This window comes from Macaca fascicularis, chromosome 10 (assembly GCF_037993035.2).
Source record: "Macaca fascicularis isolate 582-1 chromosome 10, T2T-MFA8v1.1".
Classification (NCBI taxonomy): Eukaryota; Metazoa; Chordata; class Mammalia; order Primates; family Cercopithecidae; genus Macaca; species Macaca fascicularis.
Genome location: NC_088384.1, coordinates 35,846,377 through 35,858,693, shown reverse-complemented (window position 1 = coordinate 35,858,693; position 12,317 = coordinate 35,846,377). Strand labels below are relative to the sequence as shown.

General features: G+C 41.7%; 1 protein-coding gene and 1 pseudogene across 14 annotated transcripts in view; one reads left to right on the top strand and one right to left on the bottom strand.

Annotated features, from left to right (window-relative positions):
- Positions 1–12,317, bottom strand: part of LOC102125700 (phosphatidylinositol 3,4,5-trisphosphate 3-phosphatase TPTE2-like) — a 347,382-nt pseudogene that overhangs the window by 55,475 nt on the left and 279,590 nt on the right.
- LOC102124692 (putative inactive beta-glucuronidase protein GUSBP11) overlaps positions 1–12,317 on the top strand; it is a 60,860-nt gene that overhangs the window by 27,920 nt on the left and 20,623 nt on the right. For 13 of the 14 annotated variants that reach the window (XR_012418367.1, XR_012418368.1, XR_012418361.1 and 10 more), the window contains 6 exons: positions 574–674; positions 2,072–2,411; positions 4,757–4,866; positions 5,344–8,060; positions 8,706–8,817; positions 9,219–9,300. The gene's annotated coding sequence lies outside the window, so the exon portion shown is untranslated. Of the gene's footprint in view, positions 1–573; positions 675–825; positions 1,026–2,071; positions 2,412–4,756; positions 4,867–5,343; positions 8,061–8,705; positions 8,818–9,218; positions 9,301–12,317 lie in introns of all 14 variants that reach the window. The other variant, XR_012418364.1, reaches the window with a different exon arrangement.

Here is a 12,317-nt window from a genome sequence, read left to right as displayed (position 1 = left end):
AACATCGTGCCACAGTACTCCAGCCTGGATGACAGAGTGAGACTCCGTTTCAGAAACAAACAAACTAACAAATGAACAAACAAACAAACAAACAAAACTGTGTGATCAGTAGAACAGAGTAATTTGGTTAAAATTGAATCCTTTTCACCAATAAATTAAGTAATTAATCCTTTAAAACAGATGCTAGATGTAGTACCAGCATAATTGGGTGCTAATGTACTTACACAGTCTTGAATACGTTAAGAAAATGCTGTTTGTTTCGTAGAGTTTCAAAACATTTGAGATGGAGGAAGGCACTCTTCCATTGACCCTTAGTGTGTGCTTTATTTCCATTTTGGGTTGACTGTTTTGTGTTGCTGCATGATGTCTTTAGTACAAGGCCAAGGCCTCCATGTCTCATGTCTTTCCTGATCCCCTCCTTTGCCATCCCTCTTCCACTCAGGGGAATAGCCCAGCATCAACTCAGTCCATGCTTGTTAATCAACCACCTCCATACACCACATCCAGAAAAGCTCCCTGAGTGACTCACAGTCACCAACCATCGGTGCACTGATCTTTCTTGTGTCCTTCCAGCTTTTTCTATGGACAACCTGAGTTTAGTATGCCTACCACCAAGTGAAGATGATGACTGGGGTGATGATGATGATGATGATGATGGTGGTGATGATGTCCAGGTAAGAACACCTTTCTTTGTCTTGTAAGGAAATGTTGGTTTTCTGATGTGAGAAACAAACTCACCAGTCCAAACCCAAAGAATGGACTCAGGGAGCTGAAAAACAGCAAGAGTGAGATTTTCTTTCCTTTTTTTTTTTCTTTTTGAGACAGAGTCTCACTCAGTTGGCCAGGCCGGAGTGCAGTGGTGCAATCTCAGCTCCATCTCCTGGGCTCAATGAATTCTCCTGCCACAACCTCCCGAGTAGCTGGGATTACACACATGTGTCCCCATGCCCAGCTAATTTTTGTATTGTTAGTGGAGATGGTGTTTCAGCATGTTGGCCAGACTGGTCTCGAACTCCGGACCTCAGGTAGTCTGCCCACCTCAGCTTCCCAAAGTGTTGGGATTACAGGTGTGAGCCACTCCACCTGGCAGAAAGTGAGACTTTTAATGACAGTGTTGCAAGATCTGGTGTCTGATGGGCAGACACACCCAGCACACTTTCCACAAGCAATTTATCTCCTAGTGTGCATTTCCCTCCCCTGGTTCCTCATAGGCTGAGAACTGTGGGGTCACAATCTTCCCAGGTGTTGCCTATTGATTTTTGGGGAGAGACTTTAGATATTTTTCTAGGGTTGTCTTACTGCATTTTGTTGCAGCCCACAATGCATTGCTATCCTAGTCAGCTCAGGGGCACTTCAAGTATTTGACTTATGACCTAAATAGCTGGCCAGGCTGAGAAGAACAGACAAAACGAGCTATTTTCCATGCTAGTAAACTTTCATCTTAGACTAATCTTCTTTGGTTGAAGTGAGGGCAACTAAATGGGGAGGTGAGGGGTCCCAATGAGCAGTTATTGCCCATCCAATCAGGAGCCTGGCATATCCTATTTCTTCTATCCTTTGCTGAACTAGACCAGTTCAAGGCACTTTGTGTTAAAAATGGACCACTGTATACATTGTTTCCTTCATCTGATTTCTTTCCTTCTCAATTAAGTTTGATATAAAAATATGACAAGGCACATTATGTACAACACACACTATTCTCTTTGTGAGGATGGAGTTCAGTGGCAGTTTCCTTTCATCTAATACACGACACACTATGATGGTTTTGAAGGACAGCATCCATCACCAACTGTAATGCAGAGACGTTTTCCTCCACACCAGTTTTTCTCCTTGGATGAGGCATTGTGCATTTACCAACCTAAATCAACGTCAAGGATAAATTTTGTGGGAAAAGCTCTTGTCTTTTCCATGAGTGTCCTCTATTCTAGAATGTTTGGCCTTTGACTTTGACTTTGACTCACCACTGTTTCACAGGTAGTTTTCTGAAGTCATCAAGAGACTCACAGATCTGTGTAAGGGGTGCAGCAGAATTGATCTGATCCTCATGGCATCTTCTTTTGTCTCGTTGCAGATTTTACCATCACCTGTTCTGGTTACGTACCTTGAACTAACTCACTTTCTGAGAAACAAACTTGCTGGCTTTAATATATAGAATCCTTAATCTGGGTTCCTGTTAAAAAATATTGGGGGCCTGGTGAGAGCTAATGATTTTGCAAGTGTATATGTATGACCAGAGGGGCTGTAGAAATGTGTGTGAACCCAGAGGACCAACCAGGAGATTTTATGTAAGCCGGTGTGTCTTCACCTGGGGGAGGAGAAGTGAGTGTACCTCTCCCTGACTTATCCTGATGTTGGTGGTTCTAAAGAGTGGATTCTGGAGAATATCAGCAGGGAAGAGCATACCTTTCTAGGTAGGTAAGAAGATTTCACACGCAGTCTAATAACACAGCATTTCCAGGAGCCTTCATGTTATACCTGCTGCTTGGGAGGCTGAGGGAGGGTGTAGAAAGAGAAAAAGAAAAAGTAAATGTAAGTGAAGTTTGTTCTTTTGAGTTGATGAGATTTTGAGTATCCTGTGTTTTTGATCACTTCTTCTTATTTATTATTTAAAGATGATCTTTCTAGAACACCTGCTCTTTCCTGCCTCTGCCACTGCAAAATCTCAAAGCCTTTAGTTTAGGACAGAGTTAATGCTGGAGACAAAATTCTTCTGTGGTGTGCCCAGAGGCATAGGAGAGATTGATCCTCACCTTATGAACTGTTAAGTTTCCTGGCAGCACACTCATTTGTCTGTTTTTCCCTGCTTACCTCTGGTATCAAGAGCTCTTCCTGGGCATGGAGGACAGAATGAAAATTCAATCTGGGCTCAGTGCAAAAGCTCCAGTGTCTTGGAAATGGAGGGAGAAGCACAACCTTGAGCACACTGTCAGCATTCTATTTCTTCATTTGAATGAGAATATGCAGTTTTACCATCATTTGTTGAGGAGGCTTTCCTTTCCCCCCATTGTGTATTTTTGACACCTTTGTTGAAGATCAATTTACTGTATATGTGTGCATTTAATTCTGGGCTCTCTATATCTGTGAAACTTATGAGTGCCCCTATGCTAGAAACATACTCTCTATATTTCTGTATTTTTTGTGTGTGTGTGTGTGTGTGTGCGTGTATTTCAATCTCATGAACTTGCATCCTCTAACACTTTTTTTAACGTCATCATGGTTACATAAGGCACATAAAATTCATTAAAATTGTAGGATTATCTTCCATTTCTGCACAGATGGCTGTTACCAGTTTGATAGTAATTGTGAGTCTGTAGATCATTGTGTAGTATTGTGTGTTAGTCAGGTTTAGTCTTCCTATCCATGAATACAGGATGCCTTTCCACTTATTTGTACCTTCCTTATTTGCTAGAATCTTCATGTTGACAGCTGATAAGTTAGATTTAACATGACTGATAAAAATTTTTGATTTCCTATACCAATATTTTGTATGTCTGAATAGGCATATATATATGTATGTATGTATATATATATATATATATGGAGAGAGAGAGAGAGAGAGAGACAGAGAGAGAGAGAGATGGAGGTTGACTCTTCTTGCCCAGGCTGGAGTGCAATGGCATGATCTCGGCTCACTGTAATGTCTGCCTCCCAGGTTCAAGCAATTCTCCTGCCTGAGACTCCTGAGTAGCTGGGATTACAGGCGCTCACCACCATGCCTGGCTAACTTTTTGTATTTTTAGTAGACACGGGGTTTCACCATGTTGGCCAGGCTGGTCATGACCTCCTGACCTCAGGTCATCCACCTGCCTCAGCCTCCCAAAGTGCTGGGATTACAGGTGTGAGCCAAAGTACTCGGCCAAAAAAATAATTTTTATGTAAGCTAGTTAACTAAAAATCATCCCCATACTCGTGTACATTTTTTCATGAATTTGTTCATTTCTATTGGTATACATTTCCTCATTTCAGTAGATAATGTGTATTTGAACTTTTAAACTTATCTTCATGGCAGAAAGTGGTCAAAGTCACGTCTCTCAGCTTCACTGGTGTAGGTAGAGCTGGCTGTGTGAGCTTGGCCTGTTTGAATGAAGCTTGATTTTTAGGGAATCTCCCCAGGGAGAGTCACACAGGGGGTGCTGAAGCTCCTGATCACAGGGCCCCAAAAGGGTGTGTAGAAGTCATTCCAGAAGACTTATAAATGGGAAATCATGACTATTTTTAATTGTAGCATTTTAATACTGAATTTTTAAATGATCTCTATGAAAATGAATGTGTGATTAATAGAATAGAGTAATGTGGGTAAAATTGAGTCCATTTCACCCATAAAATAGGCTTTTAATCAAGTAATAAATCCTTTAAAACAGATGCTAAATGTAGTATCAGCATGATTAGATTCTAGTGTACTGACACGGTCTTGAATACACTAAGAAACGGCTGTTTGTTTAGAAGAGTTTCAAAACATTTGAGAGGCAGGAAGGCACTCTTCCATTGACCCTCAGTGTGCATTTTAGTTCCATTTTGGGTTGACTGTTTTGTGTTGCTGCCCGATGCCTCTAGTACAAAGCCAAGGTCTCCATGTCTCATGCCTTTCCAGCTCCCCTCCTCTGCCATCCATCTTCCACTCAGGGGAATAGCCCAGTATCAACTCAGTCCATTCTTGTATATCAACCACCTCCATACACCACATCCAGCAAAGCTCCCTGAGTGACTCACAGTCACCAACCACCGGTGCACTGATCTTTCCTCTGTGTCCTTCCAGCTCGTCCTGAGGACGGCCTGTTTTTAAGATGCTCACCACAATGCAAAGATGAAGATGATGATAATGGTGATGTTGATTGTGATGATGATGATGATGATGATGATGTCCAGGTAAGATCCCCCTTTTTTGTCTTCTACATCAATGTTGCTTTCCTGATTCTTTACTTCTCAATTAATTTTGATTTGAAAACCTGGTAATGTACATTACGTACACTGTACACTATTGTCTTTGTGGGGCTGGAATTCAGTCAGCGTGTCTTCCCAACTGATACATGGTACACTATGCTGCTTTTAAATGACAGCATGCATTATCAACTGCAATACTGAGGCATTTTCCACAATACCAGTTTTCCTCCTTGGATGAAGCATTGTGCATTTGCATATCAAATTAAATTTAAAGGTAAATTCTGTGAATAGAGGTCTTGTTTTTCTATAGCTATCCTCTGTGCTAGTCTTTGGGGATTTTGACCTATGGCTCAATCACTGTAGTACCTTCTGGTTTTTTATCGTTGTCAAGAGAATAACAGATCTGTGTGAAGCGCACAACGGAATGTGATTCTCATAATGTTTTCTTTTATATAATTGCAGATAGGAGCTTGGAAAGGAAACGGTATGTACCATGAAATAACTCACTTCCCGAGGGAAAAACTTGCTAGCTTCATTGTATAGAAACCTGATTCTGGGTTCCTGCTGGGAAAGAGGCTTGGGATTCTCGTGAAAGTGATTTTGCCAGTATAGAACTCTGGCCCAAGAAGCTGTAGGAAGGTTTGTCAATCCAGAAGAAAGATTAGGGGATCAGGTAAGAAGCAGCTTGGCATGGGAGAAAAGCCCATCATTCAGCTTCAGCTAACGTAGGAGGAGTGGGTGAGTCACACTCTCTAATGACTTATCCTGGTGTTTTTGTTTCTAAAGACTTGATGCTGGAGAGTATAAGTGATGTGGAGACTCATTCAGGTAGGGAACTACGTGCCAGTAAAAACCCAATGGGAAAAGTTTCCCAGGAGCCTCCAGGTTATCCCTGCTGATTGTGAGGAGGGGCTGAAGGAGGGGGTATGAAATCAGAAGGAAAATGTAAATGTGTGTGAGGTCTGGCTTGTTGTTTTCAGTTTCTTGGCATCATGGTAAGATCTGTCTGTATGGGCTATGAGGGTGCTGCGTTCATGAGAGATTCTCTTTGCAGTCCACCTGCTCTTTTCTTTTTGTGGAACATCAGAGCCTTTGGTTTAGATTAGTCAACACTCCTTGGGATTGGTCATAAGGGGTGTAGGCTTAAGCACTGGGTGTCATCTGTGATGAAGGGAATCTGGGGGACACAGCTCTCTCACAGGCATTTCCTGGAACCTAGAGACACAGTTCTTCTGCTGTGTGTCACGGGGAAATGGAGAATCACCCTCTGAACTTTCAGGACTTGTTAGTGCACATTCATGTTTCTGTCCTCACTGTGTGCTCCTGGTTTAAAGAGATCTCCCGGGGTGGACGGCGGGGTGAATATTCACTCTAGGCTCACTGGTAAAACTCCAGGCTCCTTTGAAGGCAGAAGGAAAGTTTGACCTTGAACACATTTCCAGCCTCCACTTCCAACCCAGTCACAGATTCTGAGCTGAGGCTTCTTTCTCCCCAGTTCTCTAATTTTGGGGGAAGCCAAGAGTTCCCACAAAAGATGGTATCACACTATTTCCTGTCTTCAAAAATTTGGCTTTGGTTTTGTTCTGTAAGTTGACATTCATCACTCAAGTTCTAGACTTTTTGTTTGTTTCTTTCTTTCTTTTTTCTTTTTTTTGAGTATTTGGATTGCTGTTCTTGCCTTGGTTTGCTAAACATAATAAGCCCCAGGTCTATCCATGCTGCTTAGGACATGATTGTGTGTTCTTCTTATGGCTGTGTAGTATTGTGTGATGTGTATGCACCACATTAAAAAAAAAAAAAAACAAACCTCAAATCCACTGTTGCTGGTCACCTAGGACGCTTCCACATCTTTGTTCTTGTGAATGGCATGGCCATGAATGCGGGAGAGCATGTGTCTTTTGATAGAATGATTTATTGTCTTTTGGGTAGATACCAAGTGTCGTGGAATTGCTGGGTCTGATGGTAGTTCTGTTTTAAGTTTTTTGAGAATCTCTCAACTGGTTTGCACAGTGTGAACTAGTTTTCACATTGACCAAGAGTGTAGCAGCGTTCCCTTTCCTTTGCTGCCTCACCAGCATGTTGTTTTCACTTTGGAAAATTACCCATTGTGACCAACATGAGATGATATCTTATTGTGTTTGGGAGTTGCATTGCACTGAGGTTGTGCATTTTTTCATGTTGGTTGATCACTTGAACGTCTTCTTTTTTTTTTTTTTTTTGAGACAGTATCTCACTTTGTTGCCCAGACTGGAGTGCAGTGGTGCAATCTTGGCTCACTGCAACCTCTGCCTCCTGGGTTCAAGTGATTCTCCTGCCTCAGCCTCCTGAGTAGCTGGGATTACAGACAACTGTCACCACGCCCACCTAATTTTTGTATGTAGATAAGGGGTTTCACCATGTTGGCCAGGCTGGTCTCGAACTCCTGACCTCAGGGGATCCACCCACCTCAGCCTCCCAAAGTCCTGGGTTTACAGGTGTGAGCCACCGTGCCTGAGTAGCAGTGATTGTTTTTGTAAGGTAAAGTCAATAACAAAAACTAGAGTTTTTGACTTCTGTTGTTGGAAGTGGTTTTTTTTCTATTTTTCTCTTTTGTCTGTTGTTTGCTTTTATATCCTGTGAGCTTAGATTCAGGTTTTCCTCAACTTAAACTCACTCTGTGTTTTCCTGCAGCAGTATTATGCTTTTAGGTCTTGTGTTTAGGGTTTAATGTATTTCGAGTTTGTGTTTGTGTATTGTATAACGTCAACGTCTTATTTCATTCTTTTGTATGTGGCTATCCAGTCATTTCAGACTGCTCAATTGAACAGACTGCTGACTCCTCATCTCATCCTTTTTCCCCTTGGGGACACAGTCCCACTCATGCTGTCACCCAGACTGGAGTGCAGTGGTGAGATCTCAGCTCTCTGCCACCTCCGCCTCCTTGCTTCGAGTGATTCTCCTGCCTCATCTTCCCAAGTGGCTGGGATTGCTGCTGTGCACCACCACACCTGACTAATATCTTTTGTATTTTTACTAGAGATAGGATTTCACCATTTTGGCCAAGCTGGTCTGAAACTCCTGACCTCAAGAGGGCCACCCAACTCGGTCTCTGAAACTGCTGGAAGTACAGGTGTGAGCCACAGCACATGGCCTCATTGCATCTTCTAGGCATTCTTTGAAAAAGAATGTGTTGACTGCAGGTATGTGTTTAGATTCTCTTAAGTCCCTAGGTTGATGGATTCATTTTTATGCCACTACTGTAGTCTTTGGATGAGTGGAGGTGTTACATGTAATTTGAAATTGGGGAGTGTGTGGCCTCCAGTTGAGTTTGTATTCCCTAGAATTGCTTTGCATATTCAGGTTCCTTGGGTCTTCAGTGGATCCATGTGAACATTTAGCCGTGTATTGTTAACATTGCATAAAATGTTTGTTTTACACTTCATGTCCAGAATTAGGGGTGCATTAGGACATTGTGATACTTGTTTGTATACCTTGAGTATGGATAAAATCAGGGAGTTTCCCATGCTTGTGACCACGTGTAAGTTTGATATCTTCGATGTGTGAACATTCAGTATCCTCCTTGGTAGCTACTTTGAAAACGGCATAACCATATGGTTAAGTATCATCGCCCTGCTTTGGAGTGGAATACCAGAATGTATTCCTCTCCTGTAACTCTCTGTGTACCTATTGCCAATCCTTGAGGTCCTGTCCTCCACCTAGTCTGTGGTGACCACTACTGTATTTTCACCTTCAGTGTGTTAAAGTTTTCAGCTCCCACATGAGTGAGAACATGCAGGCTTGGTCTTTGTCTGCCTTTCTGATGTGATTGAACAGAATATCTGCAGGTGCAGCCATGTTGCTGGAAATGATAGGATTCCATGAATTTTGATGGCATAAAAGTATTCCATCCTGTCTGTGTACCAGAGATTCTTCATCCCTTCATCTGTGGATGGACAGGTAGGCTGATTTCTTTTCTTGGCTTTTGAGCATAGGGCTGAATGCCACCTGGGATGACAGATAATCTCTTCCATGTCCTGATCATGTCCTCTGTGTATATACCTAGGAATAGAATTGCTGGAGAAAATGGTAGTTGTAGTTTTAGGATTTCAAGGAACATCCAAGTGGTTTCTTTAGTGTGCATACTAGTTTACCATTTCCCACCAGATGTGGAGACAAGTGCCTCCTCCGGAAATCCACACCTTGATTGGATTGTGTTTTCATATGTTTCAACTTTTTTCTGGTAGCATCTGTTGCATGTAGAGTGAGATGGAATCTTGAGTGTGTTTTTTATTTTTATGTGTGTGTGATAAGTGGTACTTGCTATGTTATTGTGAATTTGTTTTTAATTTGTTGTGTAGGACTGGGCAGAGGACCTGAAGACATGAGGTTGATGCACAGGTCAAAGAGAAGATTCTCACCATCGCTGATGCACACAAAAGTGTAAGTGAAAATCACACTCAGATTTCATCTCACTCCAGTTAGAATGAATACTAGCAACATTTGATGGCAGTTTTGTTTCTATAGAGTGTGTGTGTGTGTGTGTGTGTGTGTGGGTATATACATTCACCCACACACACACAACCCAAGGGTGCAAGGGACATTTTGACATATGTATGTGTAGTATCATGATCAAATCATCATATCTGGCATCTCTGTGATCTTCCATCATTATTATTTCTCTGTGGAGAGAATATTCAGAACCGTATTTTCCAGCTGATTTTGAAAAAATTTTCTAGATTCTGTTGACCCTAGTCACCTAGTCACCCTGCTGTGCAATAGAACACCAGAACAGATTCATTGTGTCTCCGTGTCACTCCGTACCTGTTACCAATATCTAAGTGTGGTTTTGATTTACGTTTTGCTGTGGTTAGAGATGTTTGCCAAGTTATCATGAACTTGTTTCAATTTGATGTATAAGACTGGGCAAAGATCCTGAAGACCTGAGAAGGATGCACGGGTAAAAGATTCTGAATCAACATTACTGATCCTCACCAGAAGTCAATCAAAACCACACTCAGATATCATCTCACTCCGGTGAGAATGAGTGTTACCAAAATGGGACGGCAGTTTCATTGCCGTAGAGTAGGTGTGTATAACCAGCGGGTGCAAGGGACAATTTGATCTGTGTAAAGGTAGCATCATAATGAAGTTGCAGTGTCTGGCACCTCCGTGAGCTCTAGAGTTATGGTTTCTCTGTGGAGAGAACATTCACAACTGACCTTTGTAGCTGTTTTGAAAATTTTGGTTTTCTGTTCTTGCCTTTTGTTCATAATGGCCTATGGCTCTGTCCAGGTTTCTGGTAAGAGCATGTATTTGTGTTTTATGACTGTGTAGTGTTCCGTGGTGTGTATGTACCACATTTCCTTTCTCTGATCCACTGCTGATGGGCACCAAGGCTGATTCATGTCTTTACGATTGTGAGTAGTACTGCCGTGAACATAGGAGTGTATGTGAGTTTTGGATGGAAGGATTTTCCTTTTTATAGATCCTTAGGAGTGGGGTTGCAGCGTTGGGTGGTAGTTCTCTTTTAGGTTCTCTGAGAAATGTCCACACTGCTCCCCAGGGGATCTGAACTAGTTTGCATTTCCCCCAACAGTGGACCTGCATTTCTTTGCTCATCTGCCCCAGCAGCCTCTGTTGTTGTGGACTGTGTGTCATAATTGCCATTCTGACCAGTGTAGATCTTATCTCCGTATGTTTCTGATTTGCATTTCTCTGATGATCAGTGAGATCGAACATGTTTTCATGCTCGTTAGTTACTGGTACACCTCCTTTTAAGTGTTCATGTTCCTTGCCCTTTTATAACTTGTTGTTGTTGTTATTTTTTTTTCTGATTTTATTTGTTTAAGGTCTTTATGGTAAATCGTAGATATTAGACGTTTTTCAGATGCGTAGTTGGGGAATGTTTTCCCTCATTCTATAGGCTGTGTGCTGACTCTGTGGTTGTTTCTTGTTCTGTGCAGCAGCTCTTTTGTGTTTTAGGTCCCACTTATCAGTAATTGTTTTTGTTGGCATTGCTTTTGGGGACTTGACATATAAATGCTTTGCCAAAGCCTCTGTCAAGAAGGGTATTTGCTAGATTCTCATGCATGATTTTTTTTAATAGTTTCAGGTATTGGATTTTTATGTATTTATGTATTTATTTACAGACCAAGTCTCACTCTCTCATACAGGCTGGAATGCAATGGAGTGATCTCGGCTCACTGCACCTTCCAGCTTCTGGGTTCAAGTGATTCTTCTGCCTCATTCTCCTGAGTAGCTGGGAGTACAGGCACGTGCCACCACGCCCAGCTAACTTTTGTTTTTTTCTTAGACATCAGCTTCACCATGTCGGCCAGGGTGGTCTCAAACTCCAGGACCTCAAGTCATCCGCCTGCTTCGACCTCCCAGTGTGCTTGGATTCCAGGAATGAGCCACTGTGTCCAGCCCAGCGTTTTACTTTTCAATCTTTGATTCCTTTTGAGTTGCTTTCTGTACATGGTGAGACATAGGGGCCCAGTGGTATTTCTTCTGCATCTAGCTAGGTCACTTATCTCAGGACCACTTGCTGATAGGGAGTCCTTTCTCCATTGCTTATTTTTGTTGATTTTTTTTTCAAATATCGATGGTTTCAGGTGTGCAGGTTTATATCTGGGTCTTCTAATGTGTTCCACTGTTCTGTGGAACCGGGTCTCCAGCTTTTCAGTGAAAATGCCAATCCATTACCTTGTCTATCGGTGTTTTCTTGGAGTGTTTCCTTTGGTTTAATGTTTTTAAATACCTTTAGCAGCCTACATGTATGGATTTCTTTTCTAAAATAATGCACACCCTATGTTTTCTTGTTGGAGTTTTGTGGTTTCAGAATTGAGTTTTAGGTCTTTAATGTATTTTGCATTGATTTTTGTGTTGCGTGACATAAGGGTCCTATTTCAGTGTTTTGTATGTGAATATTCAGTTTGCTCAAAATCATCTATTGGACAAGCTCTTTTTTTCCGATTGCATCTTTTTTGTGTTCTTTTGAAAAACGTGTTCACTATATGTAAATTGGAGTTGAATATTTGGTTTACTCATTCTGTCCACTTTCTTAGTTTATGCCAATAAAAGATTGTTTGGATAATTATAAAAGTTTGTGTTTTTCATTCATGCTTTTAGCTTCTAAGTTTGTATTTTGTGACATAATTTCTATGTTTATTATAGACTAAAGGGTACAAATGCAGATTAGTTACTGTCTTTGGTATATTCCATGACACTGAGACTTGGGGTCCAAGCAACCTTATCATGCAGCCAGTGGGTGTACCCACCAGGTAGGTCTTCGGCACATACCTCATGCCTTCATCCTTTTTCATCGGACAGTCACCAGTGTCTGTTGTTTTCACTTTTACGGTAGGGTGTATTCAATGTTAGCTCCACCTTATAAGTGAGAACATGTGGTATTTGGTGTTCTGTTTTTTCCTTATTTCTCTTTAGATAAAGGCCTC